The 21,663-nt window shown below is 41.3% G+C and overlaps 1 pseudogene; it reads left to right on the top strand.

Annotated features, from left to right (window-relative positions):
- LOC124031222 overlaps positions 1-21,663 on the top strand; it is a 64,337-nt pseudogene that overhangs the window by 32,614 nt on the left and 10,060 nt on the right.

The raw sequence follows: 21,663 nt of genomic DNA, 5'->3' as shown, positions 1-21,663 counted from the left end.
ATTATGTATTCAATATAGATAAGAAATATACAATAATGTGTGAGTTATTAGTTTAAGCAGACTGTGTTTGTCTGTTGTTGTGACTTAGATGAAGATTGTTATGACCAATTTATACAGAAATACAGATAATTGCAAAGGGTTCACATACTTTTTCTTGCTACTGTAACTGAGAAGTTGGTAGTGGCCAAAACAGTGGAGAGTGCCCTATTAGAAGTCATTTTGGGCCTGTGAGCTACAGTGAGCTGCTCTGCATCATGGCCTGGCCTTCTGAGCTGGGCTTATGGGTTGTTAGGTTACCCAGGTATAACTCAGTCTGTGATTAAAAGGCAAGGAGAAAACCACAGACACTCACAGTGATGACCACCCTGTTTTGTTCATCCCTGATTTAAACAGTATCTCTCTAAATATGAAATCAGACACTAAAGTAAAATATATTTGCATTAGTCAGGTTATTTCCTTGTACGTACTGTCACTGAATGTGGGTCATGTTGTTGTCATGTTTGTAATGGGTTTCTTCCTCCTCAGAGGAGGAGGAGTAGTAGGAAGGATTGGTGGACCAAAATGCAGCGTGGTTTGTATCCATAATGTCATTTAATGGAAAATTAATACAAAATACAAAAGAACAAGAGAATCAAAATGAAACCCGAAACAGTCCCGAATGATGCAAACACTGAAACGGAAAAATAATCATCCACAACTCAAAGGTGAAACCAGGCTACCTCAGTATGGTTCTCAATCAGGGACAATGATTGACAGCTGCCTCTGATTGAGAACCATACCAGGCCAAACACAGGAAACAAAGGAACTAAGGTCAGAACGTGACAATGTTTCCAGTGTGTTGATTCTTTAACAGTGTGGGCCATGCTGAGCGTTATCATAACTCCCAGCCAGTCAGTTGTCTCTACAGAGGAGTGTCTATGGGGCTAGCTTTGGGGCTAGCTTTGGGGCTGTCTATGGGGCTGGCTTTGGGGCTAGCTTTGGGGCTGTCTATGGGGTGGCTATTGGGCAGGATATTGGGCTGGCTATGGGCTTTCTATAGGGCTGCCTGCGGGGGCGACTATGGGGCTGTTTAGTGGCTGGCTTGTGGGCTATCTATGGGCTGCCTATGGGGCTGGCTGTGGGCTTTCTATGGGGCTGCCTAAGGGGGTGTCTATGGGGCAGTTTATGTGACTGTTTATGGGTCTGTTTATGGGCTGTCTTTGGGCTTGGTGGGGAGGGACAGGGAAATAATGGAAAGTGATATAAATCAACAGCTCTTTGATTTCTAGAGAGCCTTCTTTTCTGCGTACAGACGTCAGCTCACACTCACCACCAGCTCGTCACATTAGATGCATACTGAGCAAGACTCCGGGGTTGTGTGTCACCAGGGGAGAGAGAAAAAATAGAGAGGGAGAGTTGGATAAAAAGAGAGAAAGAGCAATGAAGAGATTTCATTTCACATGTGGTGTGCTTGGGTGTGGTCCAGACATAATTTGAATATCAGCATCAGAGGAACAGTTTAAGAGATGTTGTCCCCGCATGCAGAACAGGATTAGATAGATCAGTCAGTCTTATCTAAATTATATGACTGGTCACAGTGCCACTGAGTTGTGTAACAAGGAAGTGTCTCCTTAACCACCAATGTGGTTTAAATCCCAGAAATGAGACTTTCCCTCACGTTGAATCCTGGTTAATTTAAGGAGATTTATATGTATTGTGAGGACAGGCCAACACAATGTGACATTGAGAAGTGTTTCAGGATGCTGTGTGTTGACATGCTTCCGTACCATAAATCCACCCAGGAATTCCTCATTGTCAGATCAACAAAGTGACAAGCATGGTACAACACCCAGCTCAACTCCTGCTGAACTGTGCAAACTGAGGGTGTGTCCCAAATGCACCCTATTCCCTATGTAGCGCAATACTTTAGACCTCAAACTGAAGCTCCAGTTTGTGTTCTTCGGCTCTCCTGTCTATTTGACTTAGGATCAAGCTGACTCTTTGCTTATGAATCAACAGAGATAAGTGTGGACTTACTGGTCTGTTGAATGAACCTATATTTTGGCTCAGTTTCTGTCCTAAAGGAGGGAGATGGAAATGGAGGGAACAGCGGGATGTAGTGCAGTCATATGGGGTGGTGTCACTTGTGTGGATGGTGTTTTTGACTGGTGGTGACGAGGTTTATGTTGATCTGTAATTTATACTTGACTGAAATGCTAGCTTTAAACACTGTATCTAAACCTTAGCTCATATCCTCTCTATTACTCCCTGGGGCATGAACCTGGTAACCTGATATTCACTATCACATATCATAACAAGTTGTTGTTTCCTCATGCTCTCTCAAATGTTGCGTAAAACCCTTTGTGAGAGGGAAAGAGAGACTGTGGGAAATACTGTAGCAGGAGAGAGAGAGATACCTTTGCATGAGACAGGGAGAAAATACTGTACAGTCAGACGCTTTTGTAGTTCCTCTATCTGCTCTCCCACTTTACCCCCCTCTATTTTCTTTGCTTTTCAATGCTCCTCATTCCCCCTAGTCTCTCCCACCCCCTCTAGTTTTCTCCTTTACCTTCTTCAGTTACAGCAGGTTGTCAGATAGAAGCACAACTCATATGAACAAACCCACTCCTCCCCCATCATTCAATTCTCCCCCTTTTCATGCCCTTCCTTCTGAATATTACTTGCCTTTCTCCTCTCCCCTGTTTGTTGAAGCTCCCTCTTCCATCCCTCCTCCCCTCCTCTCCCTGCATTTGGCCCAGCCCCGACTCACCCGGTTGCCAAGCTCCTGTTGTTGTGCTAACTCTAAACTTCACGCCTGGTTTCCTGTATGTTTCTACATAGTCTCATAAGGTTTCACTTTTGAGCTCTGGAATCGGAATCTTCTCTCATTCCTCTTTTATTCATTCTCCTGGTCTGGGCTCTTTTTCAGTCCTTCCACATTTCCACATACTTTTCCTGCATTATAATGGTTAGATTTCCTAGTAGCTGAATGTGTTTTTAAGAGGTGAAAAGTGCTCTTGTACTCACAAAAGCACTCACATACAACCCACATTCAGTCATAAACCACTGAGAATACTCATTTGTTATATCGTATATCTTTCATGACCATGACGTCACAAATATATCTAACAGAATTTAAACAGTGAATGTAAAACCTCTTTGTTTGTGATTACACACTGTGAGTCTGATTTACCCTGTCTGTCTGTTTTCCTTATGCAGCAACAGGAGCAGGACCCCACCAACCTGTACATCTCCAACCTGCCTGTGTCCATGGACGAGCAGGAGCTGGAGAGCATGCTCAAGTCCTTCGGCCAGGTCATCTCCACACGCATCCTCCGCGATGCCAACGGGATCAGCCGTGGCGTTGGCTTCGCCAGGTACACACTACGTGCTACACCAGTAGCATCTTTGGCAACGTGTTAAACTAGCAGCTAAAACTACATGTTACAATAGTAGCAGTGGTGTAGTGGAGGGTCTATGCAGGAATATGGCATGTACCCACTTTTTTATTGGGCATTGCGTATACTCACTTCTTAATCCCCCTGATGCATATCAAAGTAGTGTAGTGGAGGAATACGTTGTTTCAATCAAAAATACCTATGGAACAGATCAGAATGTTTAGCTTAACATTCTGATAAACTATTATTTCTTCTTATTCTAAGCACAGCAATGTGCCCATGGCGTTAGGCCTACAGTACACATGCATGTTCCAACACGTGAATATTCCAAAATGCAATTTGTGGGAAAACACTGTTCTAAAATGCACATGTGAACGGTTTCATGGACATAGATGGAAATATTAATTCGAAAATTTGAAAGAGGAGAGATTTAAAGATGCAACAACTATTATGGGTTGCTAATATGACTAGGATAATGCTTTTGGCTGCTAGACAATGAAAGAAAGTTGATTTGACAACCAATAGAAGAGGAGAGTGAAAATTATGCTGATGCTAATGATAGGCCTAAACATCTTCTGGTAGATAGAAAGGCTTTCCCAAAAACCTTCGCTATTAAATGTTAACTAGCTACAAAGTAGTCTACCTGGCAGAATGATATGATTATTTGCATCAATCCAGTGGCCATTTGTTCTACAAACTCCATCTCATGTGAGCTACAGAAACACCGCCCATCAAACAACAGTGCTAGGTGCCTACACACTTTAATTAAAGGGTAACTACACTCAAAAATCTATATTTCTTGGATTTTTCTCAGATCTCAAAAGTGGTGTCCTGATGTGGTTTAAGCATTGTTGTGCAATTTTGTTGTTTTTCTATAAAACAAACTGTGAATTTATCTAGGTTTCAATCAAATTGCCAAAAGAGTTTAATGCGAATATCCTAACATCAGCATAAAATGTGCATTTTCCCACCAGAGATGTGCTTCCATCAAACTGACTTGTGGGTAAAAGCCTATGTGTGATGACGTAGTACACATGAACATTTATTTTGCGGTTAAATTCCGATCATGTACCGAATAATTCATTGTAACATACTTAATCTGTAGCCTAATAAACTGCATACTTTCCCGAGTCTAAATGGGAGTACCACACAACATGTCATCGCGTGACTCTAAATTTACTTCAATATGATAGTTGCTATATCAATGTTTGCTCCTAAAAGCGTGTCCACCACCATTTCTCGCATAATTAATTTTACAGACACAAAACGACACACATTGTCTAGCGTATTTGTTTTTGTCGACATTTGGTGAGTTTACAGACTAATTTGCTGTTTCAGTCCGGCCTGTCGTGCAATTGTTTTTATCCAACATGTTATTTACTGGAATAAAAAGGTTGGATGGTAATATAGACAGTGAAACAAAATAATTAAGGACAAATCAGAAACCTGTGAATTTCTGACTCAGTTGACAGGCTCATTCATCTGTTTCAATGGTCGGCCTAATATTAACCTTGCACAGTACACATTTTTTTGCCAAATAAGAATATACCCACTTCTCCAGGCACTCCTACACCACTGATTAACAGAGAGGGGTAAGTTGAACCTAGGCGGTAAGTTTAGCCACCCTTGTATCTAGGAAATCATAACCAAAATTAATAATTTGACCAAATATTTTGGAAGAGGTCATTATTTAATGGAGTCAGTGAAGGAAGAAACCACATGAAAAAATGGTTAGGTCCAAAAAACAGATTTTCACCAAGTCAAATGAATGTATAGTGTTAGAGGTTTCATGATGCTTGTATCTAAACCTAAGTCAAATGAATGTATAGTGTTAGAGGTTTCATGATGCTTGTATCTAAACCTAAGTCATTATTTTAAGATTGTTCTGTAAATCAGTTGGGGTCTCTATAAGCTTCAATATGAGGTCCTAAACAGAATGAAGTGCATCCTTGTAGCCAAGGCTATAAATGAGCATTTTTCATTGGTAACACTGTTCCTCCCAACTTTAAAAAGTTAGGAGCACCACATGGCATTGGTCCTATATTGGTCCTATATGAATTCTAGCTACTTTTTAAGCACATGGTATGCACTAGAAACTAATATCTGACACTGTAAAGACATGCATTTATTATAAAAGCTAAAATGTTGATACAAATACCTGTCATTGAAATGATTAAATCATTTGTGGAATATTAGGTTTCTACATTGTGTAAAAGCACAATTTTCCGAAGGAGATGCATTACATTGACAATTGTACACTGTCTCTTTAAAAATGTCAGGCTTGTGATGATAACATGCAAGAGATTTCTCATTCATTCATTGCTCTGATTATTGATCTCCTGAAGACGCTAACCATCACACTACCATTGCCATGCTTGACCGTTGGTATGAGGTTCTTACAGTGGAATGCAGTGTTTGGTTTTCGCCAGTCATAATGGGACCCATGTCGTCCAGAATGTTATACTTTTGACTGACTTTCAACTGTCCATAGAACATTCTTCCAAGAGTCTTGATGATCATCCAGTTGCTTCCAGGTGCTTTTTGGCAAACTGTTTGGTTGACATGGGTCCTAATGCTCCTAATGTTTTGTACACTCTGTGTATTTGTTAGAAAGAATACTATATTCCCCCTGGCTGAGTGATGCTGAATGTACAAATGTGTTCAATTTACCCATCTCTTCCCTACATGCTATATCAGCCACAACAAGGGTCACACTGGGGTCTAATGGACTTGAATGTTTGACTTTGTTTCAGGATGGAGTCCACAGAGAAGTGTGAAGCCATTATTCAACATTTTAATGGCAAATTCATTAAGACTCTACCAGGAGTTCCAGGTGAGCAGATCTCTCTACCTGTCTCATCTATGTGTTCTCCACCATGCCAGAAACAATCGCTATCCCCTACCCCCTACAAATGTGTGGAGATCTGAGAGGATTGGACCGATATAAGCAATATGGCAAAAGTTCAATCTAGCCTACACTATAAAAGAAAATATAGTTGTTTCAACTAAATATTATTAAGTAACTAGTTCCACTGTATTTCTTGTTTGTTTACTAAACATTTCGGTCAAAATGTTCGTTGAATTTAACATTTTTAGTTGGCCCAAACTTAGCTTCAACATGTGAAAACATAAATGTGTTTATTTAATTTGTCTAGAATTTTTATTTATTTAAATTTGATTATTATGTTACCCCCAAAAATGACTGTGGACCTAGTTACACACAGACAGTGCTTATAACATACAATGTTTTCAACTTACTTGTTTTATACACGTTGACACACAGTCTTTTATTTAGGTAAGATGTCAAAAATGATCGTTTCTAGTTCACTCCTTTCTCAATTGAAAATCATTCCCCCTCCAATCAATCAATCAATCAACCAATCAATCAATCAATCAATCAATCAATCAAATGTATTTACAAAGCCTTTTTTTACATCAGCTGAGATCACAAAGTGCTATACAGAAACCCAGCCTAAAACTCCAAACAGCAAGCAATGCAGATGTAGAAGCATGGTGGCTAGAAAAAACTCCATAGAAAGGCCAAAACCTAGGAAGAAACCTAGAGAGGAACCAGGCTCTGAGGGGTGGCCAGTCCTCTTCTGGCTGTGCCGGGTGGAGATTATAACAGTACATGGCCAAGATGTTCAAACGTTCATAGATGATCAGTAGGGTCAAATAAAAATAATCACAGTGGTTGTAGAGGGTGCAACAGGTCAGCACCTCAGGAGTACATGTCAGTTGGCTTTTCATAGCCAATCATTCAGAGTTAGAGACAGCAGGTGCAGTAGAGAGAGAGAGTCGAAAACAGGTGGTCCGGGACAAGGTAGCATGTCCGGTGAACAGGTCAGGGTTCCATAGCCACAGGCAGAACAGTTGAAACTGGAGCAGCATCACGACCAGGTGGACTGGGGACAGCAAGGAGTCATCAGGCCAGGTAGTCTGAGGCATGGTCCTAGGGCTTAGGTCCTCGAGAGAAGAGAAAGAGAGAGAGAGAAAGAGAGAGAGAGAGAGAGAGAATTAGAGGGAGCATACTTATATTCACACAGGACACTGGATAAGACAGGATAAATACTCCAGATATAACAGACTGATCCTAGCCCCCCGACACATAAACTACTGCAGCATAATTACTGGAGGCTGAGACAGGAGGGGTCCGGAGACACGATTGCCCCGTCCGACTACAGGGCCAACCAGGCAGGATATAACCCCACCTACTTTGCCAAAGCACAGTCCCCACAACACTAGAAGGATATCTTCAACCACCAACTTACTACCCTGAGACAAGGCCGAGTATAGCCCACAAAGATCTCCCCCACGGCACGCACCCGAGGGGGGCGCCAACCCGGACAGGAAGATCACGTCAGAGACTCAACCCACTCAAATGACGCACACTTCCTAGGGACGGCATGGAAGAGCACCAGTAAGCCAGTGACTCAGCCCCCGTAATAGGGATAGAGGCAGAGCATCCCTGTGGAGAGAGGGGAACCGGCCAGGCAGAGACAGCAAGGGTGGTTCGTCACTCCAGTGCCTTTCTGTTCACCTTCACATTCCTGGACCAGAATATACTCAATCATAGGACCTACTGAAGAGATGAGTCTTCAATTTTATTTTATTTTATTTCACCTTTATTTCACCAGGTATGCAAGTTGAGAACAAGTAATCATTTACAATTGCGACCTGGCCAAGATAAAGCAAAGCAGTTCGACACATACAACGACACAGAGTTACACATGGAGTAAAACAAACATACAGTCAATAATACAGTAGAAACAAGTCTATATACGATGTGAGCAAATGAGGTGAGATAAGGGAGGTAAAGGCAAAAAAAGGCCACGGTGGCAAAGTAAATACAATATAGCAAGTAAAACACTGGAATGGTAGATTTGCAGTGGAAGAATGTGCAAAGTAGAAATAAAAATGATGGGGTGCCAAGGAGCAAAATAAATAAATAAATAAAATAAATAAATACAGTAGGGAAAGAGGTAGTTGTTTTGGCTAAATTATAGGTGGGCTATGTACAGGTGCAACAATCTGTGAGCTGCTCTGACAGCTGGTGCTTAAAGCTAATGAGGGTAATGAGGAGATAAGTGTTTCCAGTTTCAGAGATTTTTGTAGTTCGTTCCAGTCATTGGCAGCAGAGAACTGGAAGGAGAGGCGGCCAAAGAAATAATTGGTTTTGGGGGTGAGCAGAGAGATATACATACTGGAGCGCATGCGACAGGTGAGTGATGCTATGGTGACCAGCGAGCTGAGATAAGGGGGGACTTTACCTAGCAGGGTCTTGTAGATGACATGGAGCCAGTGGGTTTGGCGACGTGTATGAAGCGAGGGCCAGCCAACGAGAGCATACAGGTCACAATGGTGGGTAGTATATGGGGCTTTGGTGACAAAACGGATGGCACTGTGATAGACTGCATCCAATTTGTTGAGTAGGGTATTGGAGGATATTTTGTAAATGACATCGCCGAAGTCGAGGATTGGTAGGATGGTCAGTTTTACAAGGGTATGTTTGGCAGCATGAGTGAAGGATGCTTTGTTGCGAAATAGGAAGCCAATTGTAGATTTAACTTTGGATTGGAGATGTTTGATGTGGGTCTGGAAGGAGATTTTACAGTCTAACCAGACACCTAGGTATTTGTAGTTGTCCACATATTCTAAGTCAGAGCCGTCCAGAGTAGTGATGTTGGACAGGCGGGCAGGTGCAGGCAGCGATCGATTGAAGAGCATGCATTTAGTTTTACTTGTATTTAAGAGGCCATGGAAGGAGAGTTGTGTGGCATTAAAGCTTGCCTGGAGGGTTGTTAACACAGTGTCCAAAGAAGGGTCAGAAGTATACAGAATGGTGTCGTCTGCGTATAGGTGGATCAGAGACTCACCAGCAGCAAGAGCGACATCATTGATGTATACAGAGAAGAGAGTCGGTCCTTGAATTGAACCCTGTGGCACCCTCATAGAGACTGCCAGAGGTCCGGACAGCAGACCCTCCGATTTGACACACTGAACTCTATCAGAGAAGTAGTTGGGGAACCAGGCGAGGCAATCATTTGAGAAACCAAGGTTGTCGAGTCTGCCGATGAGGATGTGGTGATTGACGGAGTCGAAAGCCTTGGCCAGATCAATGAATATGGCTGCACAGTAATGTTTCTTATCGATGGCGGTTAACATATCGTGTAGGACCTTGAGCGTGGCTGAGGTGCACCCATGACCAGCTCTGAAACCAGTTTGCATAGCAGAGAAGGTATGGTGAGATTCGAAATGGTCGGTTATCCGTTTGTTGACTTGGCTTTCGAAGACCTTAGAAAGGCAGGGTAGGATAGATATAGGATAAAGACTTAAAGGTCGAGACAGAGTCTGCGTCTCTCACATGAATAGGCAGACCATTCCATAGAAATGGAGCTCTATAGGAGAAAGCCCTGCCTCCAGCTGTTTGCTTAGAAATTCTAGGGACAATAAGGATGCCTGTGTCTTGTGACCGTAGCGTACATGTAGGTATGTACGGCAGGAAAGATAGGTAGGAGCAAGCCCATGTAATACTGCAAAGTTTAACAGTAAAACCTTGAAATCAGCCCTAGCCTTAACAGGAAGCCAGTGTTGAGAGGCTAGCACTGCAGTAATATGATAATTTTGTGGGGTTCTAGTCAAGATTCTAGCAGCCGTGTTTAGCACTAACTGAAGTTTATTTAGTGCTTTTCCGGTTTGCTGGAAAGTAGAAATCTTCATCAGATGACAGTAATATAACATGTTACACAGTACATTCATTTTTTTTCAATAATATGCTATATATATCCATAAATCTCTGTTTACAATGATGCATCGTTCAAAAAATGCTACCCAAATGTCCTGAGAAATGACGATAGCCCCGGCAGATAACGTCAGCTAACAAGGAATACACATCATAAACTTTGACTAAATATGCATGTTTTACATATGTATAGCAAGATACACTTCTTCTAAATGCAATTGCATTGTTACATTTAATTTTAACGTTACATTTTGCGTTCACTAGACTATAATATGGAGTCGGCGCTCCCACAGTAGCATAATGACTCCTTTATCTTGGAGTCGACAGAAACCCAAAATTAATACATTAAATATTCCCTTACCTTTGTTGTTCTTCCATCAAACGACCTGGAAGGGATTATACTTACCAAACCAGTGTTTAGTTTTCAAGTCTACGTCTTTCGGTTCTCAAAATACCCACATTTCGGTCGAAATTTACGCAAAATTGAAGTAGTTGCGCACCAAAACGTTGAAATTATATATTATATGTCTAGTTAACTTGTCAAACTAACTTCATAATCAAGCTTTAACATGTTATAAAGGTGTACAGCAATTTTGAGAACAAACAGAAACACAGGCACCGTTCAATCGATCTTGGAAGAAAGAGAGGACTTGACCACTGCACACAGAAAAGTGACAGCTGTTTTTGATTGACTGGGAGCATACCGCGTGCTCAAACTCTCTCGAGCGGGCGATTCTCACAATGACAAGCCCTATTGAAAGCTGAGATCACGCTGAACCCGTGGAGACTGTTCTGGGAGCTGTAACTGTTTGTGGAGGGTGTTTGTGATGACGTCAAAGGTGGCCCAAGTTTTCAGATGAGAAGAGATAGTTTGGGAGAATGCATATTTTGAGAGTTCTGCTTTACACAGAGACACAATTTAAACGGTTTTAAAAGCTTTAGTGTTTTCTATTCAATAATATTTTTTATTTGCATATATTAGCAACTTTTGACAAAAAATAATTATGTTTACCATGGGCACGCAATTACTCCAGCGGGGGCAGTAGACAGCCCTATCCCTAATTAATATGGTCAAATCCGTAAACTATAATTTCAAAAATAAAACGTTCCATATTTTATCTAACGGGTGGCATCCATAAGTCTAAATATTCCTGTTACATTTCATAACCTTCAATGTTATGTCATAATTACGTAAAATTCTGTCAAATTAGTTCGCAACGAGCCAGGCGGCCCAAATTGTTGCATATACCCTGAATCTGCGTGCAATGAACGCTTGAGAAGTGACACAATTTCCCTAATTTAATATTGCCTGCTAACATGAATTTCTTCTAACCTGTCTAGGGCTAGCGGAACCCCTCGCCGACAGCCAATGAAATTGCACGGCGCCAAATACAAATCAATAGAAATCTCATACATCAAATTTCTCAAAAGTATTAGGCACCATTTTAAAGATAAAATTCTCGTTAATCCAGCCACAGCATCTGATTTCAAAAATGCTTTACAGCGAAAGCTCCAGAAACGATTATGTTAGGTTACCACCAACTCACAGAAAAACCCAGCCTTTTTTCCAGCCAAAGAGAGGAGTCACAAAAAGCACAAATAGAGATAAAATTAATCATTAACCTTTGATGATCAGATGACACTCAAAGGACTTCATGTTACACAATACATGTATGTTTTGTTTGGTAAAGTTCATATTTATATCCAAAAATCTTATTTTACATTGGCGTTTTAAGTTCAGTATTTCCAAAACAGTAGTTCCAAAAGTGATATTGCAGAGAGCCACATGAATTCACAGAAATACTCATTATAAATGTCGATGAAAATACAATTGTTAGACATGGAAATATAGATACAGTTCTCCTTAATGCAACCGCTGTGTCAGATTTTTAAAAAAAACTTTACGGAAAACGCATAATCTGAGAACGGCGCTCAGAGCACAAACCAGCCAGAGAAATATCCGCCATGTTGGGTAGTCAACATTATTGATAAATAGCATTATAAATATTCACTTACCTTTGATGATCTTCATCAGAATGCACTCCCAGGAATCGCAGTTCCACAATAAATTCTTGTTTTGTTCAATAATGTCCATCATTTATGTCCATTTATGCCCAATTTATGCGCGATCTGGTCCATTTGGTCAAAACGTTCAAAATGTTATATTACAGGTCGAAGAAACTTGTCAAACTAAGTATAGAGTCAATCTTTAGGATGTTTTTATAATAAATGTTCAATAATGTTCCAACCAGAGAATTCCATTGTTTGTAGAAAAGCAATGGAACGAGAGCTACCTCTCAAGTGAAAGCGCTTGACTGAGAACGAGGCTGTTGGCAGACCACTGACTCAAAGACCTCTCATCGGGTCCCACATCACAGTAGAAGCCTGAAACAACATTCTAAAGACGCTTGACATCTAGTGGAAGCCTTAGGAAGTGCAACATAACCAATATCCCACTGTGTATTCAATAGGGATGAGTTCAAAAACTACAAACCTCAGATTTCCCACTTCCTGTTTGGTTTTTTTCTCAGGTTTTTGCCTGCCATATGAGTTCTGTTATAATCACAGATATCATTCAAGCAGTTTTAGAAAATTCAGAGTGTTTTCCATCCAATGATAATAATAAAATGCATATCTTAGCATCTGGGACAGAGTAGGAGGCAGTTCACTCTGGGCATGCTATTCATCCAAAAGTGAAAATGCTGCCACCTATCCCAAAAAAAGTGAAGAAAGGCATTGATGTTTATGGTTAGGTACATTCATGCAATGATTATCCTTTTTTGAAAATACGCTTTCGTTAAATCCTCCCCCGTTTGTCGACGCTGGCTGTCTGTGTTAAGAAAAAATTGTCTTCACAGTTCGCAACGAGCCAGGCGGCCCAAACTGCTGCATGCACAGAATGCAAGAGAGGTGACACAATTTCCCTAGTTAAAATAAATTAATGTTAGCAGGAAATATTAACTAAATATGCAGGTTTAAAAATATATAATTGTTTATTGATTTTAAGAAAGGCTTTGATGTTTATGGTTAGGTACACATTGGTGCAGCGACAGTGCTTTTTTTGCGAATGCGCTTGTTAAATCACCTGTTTGGCAAAGTAGGCTATGATTCAATGATAAATTAACAGGCACCGCATCGATTATATGCAACGCAGGACAAGCTAGATAAACTAGTAATATCATCAACCATGTGTAGTTAACTAGTGATTATATATATATTTTTATAAGATGCGTTTAATGCTAGCTAGCACCTTACCGTGGCTCCTTGCTGCACTCGCATAACAGGTATTCAGCCCACCACGCAGTCTCCTCGTGGAGTGCAATGTATGGTGTCCAAAAATGCAGAGTACCGATTGTTTTGAAAACTTGAAATTGGCCCTAATTAATCGGCCATTCCAATTAATCGGTCGACCTCTTGTCTAATCTAGAAGTGACAAAAGCATGGCTAAATATTTCTGCATCGTTTTTGGACAGAAAGTTTCTGATTTTTGTAATGTTACGTAGATTGAAAAAATATGTCCTTGAAACAGTCTTGATATGTACGTCAATAGAGAGATCAGGGTCCAGAGTAACGCTGAGGTCCTTCACAGTTTTATTTGAGACAACTGTTCCAATATCAAGATTAATTGTCAGATCCAACAGAAGATCTCTTTGTTTCTTGGGACCTAGAACTAGCATTTCTGTTTTGTTTGTTTTTGTCCGCCATCCACTTCCTTATGTCTGAAACACAGGTTTCCAAGGAGGGCGATTTTGGGGCTTCACCATGTTTCATCGAAATGTACAGCTGTGTATCGTCCGCATAGCTAACATTATGTTTCTAATGAAATCACCAAGAGGCAGAGGTGGGACCAAGTCATTGTTATATAAGTCACAAGTAAGTCTCAAGTCTTAGCACTCAAGTCCAAAGTCAAGTTCCAAGTCAAGACAGGCAAGTCAAGTCTCAAGTCCTAAACTTTGAGTTTTGAGTCCTAAACAGGTCATAATGTGCTCCTCACCAAATGTAATACCATTTCATATTTTTAACAAGAGTAATGAGTAATTGTATATTACATTTACGTAAATCATGAATGCTTTAAAAAATATCTATATATTTATTACTTTCCAAATAAACATGATATTTCCATGGAAATACATGGGTAGCCATGACACCCCCCCCCCCCTCAATAGTGATCGACTATCGAGGATCGCTATGGGGCGCAGTTGGGCGATGTAGGCTTGTACACAATCATCCAACCTTAACACACACACACACACTCTCTCTGTGTGGTTACAGTAGGCTAACGTATGTCAATGGTCTTAGGAACAGCAACATCAGGCAGGATTTAAGCTACCAACAGCCGAGCCAGTTGTAGCTCAATCTTGGGTACAATGATCACGTTCCCGCACTGACTGACTGTGTGGAGGCTCATTGATTTAACGTTATGTTAGCCTGCATGATACACCAGTAAAGTATAAAAATATATAGCTGTATTAGGCTATATCGGCTATATTAGCCACGACTTACAATTCTTTGTGCAGCTTCAAATGTCGAACGAGGTTGGAAGTTGTTGCGCCTCTATCTGTAATTTTCTTCCTGTATGTTTTGCAAGTTGCAATTAGTGTTTTGTTGATACAGCGTAGTATTTACATCCAAAAATAATAATTTTGGGTATCATTTCAAACTGTAATCCATTAAATGAAGAGTTGATGCGCTGCACACTTTTTTTAATAGCATCATTTTTTATATTTGGGCTTGAGGAGGACATCAAGTCAGTTTGAGTCAAAAGGCTCAAGTCCAAGTTAAGTCATGAGTCATTGGTGTTAAAGTCGAGTTGCAAGTCATCATATTTGTGACTCGCGTCTGACTCGAGTCCAAGTCATGTGACTCGAGTCCACACCTCTGCCAAGAGGTAAAATATATAGTGAAAACAACAGACCTAAAACCTTGAGGAACATTGAAATTTACATTTGATTTGTCAGTGGACAAACCATCCACAGAGACAAACTGATATCTTTCTGACAGATAAGATCTAAACCAGGCCAGAACTTGTTCGTGGAGAATAATTTCACTTTCTAAACTCTCCAAATGAATGTGGTGATCGATGGTATCAAAAGCAGCACTAAGGTCTAGGAGCATGAAGACAGATGCAGAGCCTTGGTCTGATGCCATTAAAGGTCATTTACCACCTTCACGAGTGCAGGTTCGTGTTCTCAGTTCTCAACTTACCTGGTAAAATAATGGGTAAATAAAATTAAAATTAAATAAAAACAAATTGTTAGTCTTCAGGAAGGCAGTGAGTTGCTGCGCAACAGCTTTTTATAAATTTTTTGAGAGGAATGGGAGATTTTATATATGCCGATAGTTTTTTATATTTTCTGGGTCAACATTTGGCTTTTTCAAGAGAGGCTTTATTACTGCCACTTTTTTTTCACTGAGTTTGGTACACATCCGGTGGATGGGGAGCTGTTTATTATGTTCAACATAGGAGGGCCAAGCACAGCTCTTTCAGTAGTTTAGTTGGAATAGGGTCCAGTATGCAGCTTGAAGGTTTAGAGGCAATGACTATTTTCATCAATGTGTCAAGAGATAAAGTATTAAACAACTTGAGCGTCTCCCTTGAGCCTAGGTCCTGGCAGTGTTGTGCAGACTCAGGACAACTGAGCTTTGGAGAAATACACAGATTTAAAGAGGAGTCCATAATTTGCTTTCTAATGATCATGATCTTTTCCTCAAAGAAGTTCATGAATTTATCACTGCTGAAGTGAAATGCTGCTTTTTAGTTAGCTTTGCGACAGTATCAAAAAATTTAGGATTGTTCTAATTCTACTTAATTAGGTTGGAAAAATAGGATGATCGAGCAGCAGTGAGGGCTCTTCGATACTGCACGGGACTGCCTTTCCAAGCTAATCAGAAGATTTCCAGTTTGGTGTAGCACCATTTCCTTTCCAATTTTCTGGAAGCTTGAAGGGCATCTACAAAATCTTTCACTTGTCCGAGAATTTATAGCATGGCTTTTGATGATCCTTGGTTGGGGTCTGAGCAGATTATTTGTTGCGATTGCAAACATAATAAAATGGTGCTCCAATAGTCCAGTATTATGAGGAAAAACATGAAGATCCACAATATTTATTCTGCGGGACTAAACTAGGTCCAGAATATGACTGTGGCAGTGAGTAGGTCCGAAACCCTTTTGAAGTGGGTCTGTGGACTTTTCCATGTGAATATTAAAGTCCCTAAAAATGTGAATATTATCTGCCGTGTCTACAAGGTCCGATAGGAATTCAGGGAACTCAGTGAGGAACGCTGTATATGGCCCAGGAGGCATGTAAACAGTACCTAGAAATAGTGATTTAGTAGGCTGCATAGATTTGATGAGTAGAAGCTCTAGCTTTGGTTTTGTAAATGTTAGCAACACCTCCGCCTTTGCGGGATGTGCGGGGGATATGGTCACTAGTGTAACCAGGAGGAGAGGCCTCATTTAACACAGTAAATTCATCAGACTTGAGCCATGTTTCAGTCAGGCCAATCACATCAAGATTGTGATCAGTGATTAGTGAATTGACTATAACTGCATTGGATGTGAGGGATCTAACATTAAGTAGCCCTATTTTGAAATGTGAGATATCACAATCTCTTTCAATAATGACAGGAATGGAGTAGGTCTTTATTCCAGTGAGATTGCTAAAGTCAACACCGCCATGTTTAGTTTTGTCCAACCTAGATCGAGGCACAGACACGGTTTCAATGGGGATAGCTGAGCTGGCTACACTGACCTGTGCTAGTGGCAGACTCCACTAAGCTGTCAGGCTGGCTAACAGCCTGCGTTCTGGCCTGCACCATATCTCATTGTGGAGCTAGAGGAGTTGGAGCCCTGTCTATGTTCATAGATAAGATGAGAGCATCCTAATTGAATGAACATACAGTACAAGACAAATTGAGCAAACACATACTTTTAAATTGACAGAATTTTTGCCTATGTTTTCTCATATTTGGACCAACTAAATATGTTAAGTTCAGGTAACAGAGAAAAGTTGAGTAAAGGAAAAAAAGTCTGTGGAACCAGTTGCATAATAATAAGTAGTTGAAACTTCTAGATTTGTGGGTGTTATTTTTAAAGTCTATCAGAGTTAAAGGTAGAGCTAACACGATATTGCTTAAACCTATTAAATCCTCACAGATCTCCACACGTATCTAGAGGTTAGTAGTCTTGGAAACCCGGACCTAGGAGCACTATGTCTGGGGAGGATGTCTAAATCTCTTGGACATTTCGAAAAAGGAAAAGCATTTGTTCCGATGAACGTTCTCTTCAGACAGACAAATCTCCCAACAAATCGTAGGTGGGGCTTAAAATGCGGGCAGGAATTTTGCTCATGGTTAGCTAGGGAAAAGTACAAGTGGGATTGTGACATCACCCCATTGAAGTACATTTTTTAAAAAGGGTTAGGTTATGGTGGTGGTTAAGGTTAGGGTTAGTGTGAGGGTTGGGGTTAAGGTTAGGGTATGGACGTACCAAGGATCCCACTTAGAATCTACCGTTTAGCTATTGGGCAAAAGCAGATACAGCAGTGACGTCACAGGAGACGCACGTCCCATTTCCAACACCTCTCTGTCCCAACTGATGCTGGAACTTCTAAAGACATATAAGCTGGAGCATTGTTACGTTGTTGGAGGCAATCCATCTGTCTAAGGAAACTAAGAGGTTAGGGGCTAGGATTTTTGTCTGAACAAGTCCTTGGTCTCTGATCCCAGGCTCCTGGCTTTACCTCTCAACTCTTCCAGTGGATTATTATTCCTAGCCTCCCATTGAATTCACCCTCTGATTTAATCTGTTCCTCTCCCCACAGTGCCCCCTGAACCATTATTGTGCAAGTTTGCAGACGGGGGACAGAAAAAAGAGGCAGAACCAGGGGAAGTACCTCCAGAATGGCAGGCCCTGGGCTAGGGATGGAGAGATGGTGAGTTGCTTGATTACACAGGTGGAGGATTTTATTTATTTATTTTGTAGAGTTAGACTGCATGTTAGTTCCAATTTTTTTTTAAACAAGAGGTCATTGTCAAAGCAATATAGAGCTGGAATCTGATCTCACATGGATTCTGTGTCTAACCCTAAACATTCATAAAGGGGCGGTGCAGTTAAAAAAAAAAAATTGTGGTCGAAATTACACTCTGAAATTGTGAAAATGAAAATGCTCTTTTTGTGTAAGAGCTGTTTTAAAAAATGACTGGAATTTCAACCTGTTCAGGTGGGATGGAACTTTTTTGCCCTCATCATGACTTCGCAATGTGATCGGATTATAATATACCAATGAATTTTTATCTGGGTAAGGGGGTGGGTTCTAGACCATCCTATTAGCGGATCAGCTCTGACCAGCTGGTCTTTACTAACATTTTCAACCTATCCCTGACCCAGTCTTTAATAGCAACTGGTTTCAAGCAGACCACCATAGTCCCTGTGCCCAGGAATTCCAAGGTAACCTTCCTTAAATGACTCTCGCCCCGTAGCACTCACATCTATAGCCACAAAATGCTTTGAAAGACCATCATCCCAGACACCCTAGACAACTCCAATTGCCCCAACAGAGCCACAGATGACTCAATCTCTATTGTACTCCACACTGCCCTCACCCACCTGGACAAAAGGAATGCTGTTTATTGACTACAGCTCAGCATTCAACACCATAGACCCCTGCAAGCTCAACACCAAGCTCAGGACCTTAGGACTGAACACCTCCCTTTGCAACTGGATCCTGGCGGACCGTCCCCAGGCAGTGAGGGTAGGTACAGTAACAACACATCCACCACATTGACCATCAAAACTGGGCCCCCTCAAGGGTGTGTGCTTAGTACCCTCTTGTACTCCCTGTTCAACCACAACTGCATGGCCACGCATGACTCCAACACCATCATCAAGTTTGCTGAAGACACAACGGTGGAAGGTCTGATCACCGACGACGATGAGGCAGCCTATAGGGAGGAGGTCAGAGACCTGGCAGTGTGGTGCCAGGACAACAACCTCTCTCTCAATGTCAGCAAGACAAAGGAGCTGATCGTGGACTACAGGGAATGGAGGGGAGAACACGCCCCCATCCACATCGATGGGGCTGTAGTGGAGTGGGTCGAGAGCTTCAAGTTCCTTGGTGTCCACATCACTAGGGCATTAACATGGTCCCCACACACCCACACAGTTGTGCGGAGGGCACAACCACAAGCACTACAGAGGGTGCGGAGTACAGCCCAGTACATCACTGGGGTTGAGCTCCCTGCCATCCAGGACTTCTATATCAGGCGCTGTCAGAGGAAAGCCCAAAAATGGTTTAAGAGTTCAGCCACCCAAGCCATAGACTGTTCTCTCTGCTGTAACACTTTATTTGGCTAGTTTTTCTGTAGATGCTGTACAAACCATCTAAGGTTATCATGTAACATTTAAACTAACTACATTGCCTTCAGAAAGAATCCACACCCCATATTTTGTTATGTTAAAGCCTGAATTTAAAACGGATTACGTTGAGAGTTAGTGTCACTGGCCTACACAGAATACCCCAAAGTGAAATTATGTTTGTGAAAAAATGATTATTATTATCATTATTTTTAAACAAATGAATACAAAAATTAAAAGCTGAAATGTCTTGAGTCAATAAGTATTCAACCCCTTTGTTATGGCAAACCTAAATATATAACATTGCCAAAAGTATGTGCACACTCCTTCAAATTAGTGGATTTGTCTATTTTAGCCCATCTGTTGCTGACAGGTATATACAATCGAGCACACAGCCATGCAATCTCCATAGACACACATTGGCAGTAGAATGACCCATATTGAAGAGCTCAGTGACTTTCAACGTGGCACCGTCATAGGATGCCACCTTTCCAACAAGTCAGTTTGTCAAATTTCTGCCCTGCTATAGCTGCTCCGGTCAACTGTAAGTGCTGTTATTGTGAAGTGGAAACATCTAGGAGCATCAACGGCTTAGCCACAAATAATATAGACACTGATAGTATAGACACTTATAATATAGAGCAGGATAACTTCTCCGAGCATTGGCAGGACAGAGCAGCTATGTCTTGTAAGACGAGGGGCGGGGTTGTGTGTCTTTTTGTCAAGAACTGCTGCTGCGCGATGTCTAATATTAAAGAAGTCTCGAGGTATTGCTCACCTGAGGTAGAATACTTCATGATAAGCTGTAGACCACACTATCTACCAAGAGAGTTCATCTATATTATTCGTAGCCGTCTATTTACCACCACAAACCGATGCTGGCACTAAGATCGCACTCAATGAGCTGTATAAGGCCATTAGCAAACAAGATTATGCTCACCCAGAAGCGGCACTCCTAGTGGCTGGGGACTTTAATGCAGGCAAACTAAAATCTGTTCTACCTCATTTCTACCAGCATGTCACATGTGCAACCAGAGGAAAAAAACACTAGACCACCTTTACTCCACACACAGACGCATAAAAAGCTCATCCTCGCCCTACTAAAGCAGAAAGTACCAGTGACTCTCTCAATACGGAAGTGGTCAGATGACATGGATGACATGGATCCAGATGACATGGATGCTATGCTACAGGACTGTTTTGCTACTACAGATTGGAATATGTTCCGGGATTCATTTAAAAAATATTTCACCTTTATTTAACCTTTATTTAACCAGGTAAGCTAGTTGAGAACAAGTTCTCATTTACAACTGCGACCTGGCCAAGTTAAAGCAAAGCAGTGCAGCAGAAACAACACAGAGTTACATGAAATAAACAAGCGTACAGTCAACAATAGAAAAAAATTAAGTCTATATACAGTGTGTGCAAATGGCATGAGAAGGTATGGCAATAAATAAGCCATAGTAGCAAAGTAATTACAATTTAGCAGATTAACACTGGAGTGATAGTTGAGCAGATGATGGTGTGTAAGTAGTGATACTGGTGTGCAAAACAGCAGCAAAGTAAATAAAAACAATATGGGGATGAGGTAGGTAGATTGGGTGGGCTATTTACAGATGGACTATGTACAGCTGCAGCGATCGGTTAGCTGCTCAGATAGCTGATGTTTAAAATTATTGAGGCAAATGTAAGTCTCCAGCATCAGCGATTTTCGCAATTCGTTCCAGTCACTGGCAGCAGAGAACTGGAAGGAAAGGCGGCCAAAGGAGGTGCTGGCTTTGGGGATGACCAGTGAGATATTACTGCTGGAGCGCGTGCTACGGGTGGGTGTTGTTATCTTGACCAGTGAGCTGAGATAAGGCGGAGCTTTACCTAGCATAGACTTGTAGATGACCTGGAGCCAGTGGGTCTGGCGACGAATATGTAGCGAGGGCTAGCCGACTAGAGCATACAGGTCGCAGTGGTGGGTGGTATAAGGCGCTTTGGTAACAAAATGGATGGCACTGTGATAGACTGCATCCAAGAGAAATTGGAAGCTATTTTGTAGATGACATCGCCGAAGTCAAGGATCGGTAGGATAGTCAGTTTTACGAGGGCAAGTTTGGCGGTGTGAGTGAAGGAGGCTTTGTTGCGAAATAGGAAGCCGATTCTAGATTTGATTTTGGATTGGAGATGTTTGATATGAGTCT

This window comes from Oncorhynchus gorbuscha, linkage group LG03, assembly GCF_021184085.1.
Source record: "Oncorhynchus gorbuscha isolate QuinsamMale2020 ecotype Even-year linkage group LG03, OgorEven_v1.0, whole genome shotgun sequence".
Classification (NCBI taxonomy): domain Eukaryota; kingdom Metazoa; phylum Chordata; class Actinopteri; order Salmoniformes; family Salmonidae; genus Oncorhynchus; species Oncorhynchus gorbuscha.
The sequence above is the reverse complement of the archived record's forward strand: the minus strand, read 5'-3'. Positions and strand labels throughout refer to the sequence as shown.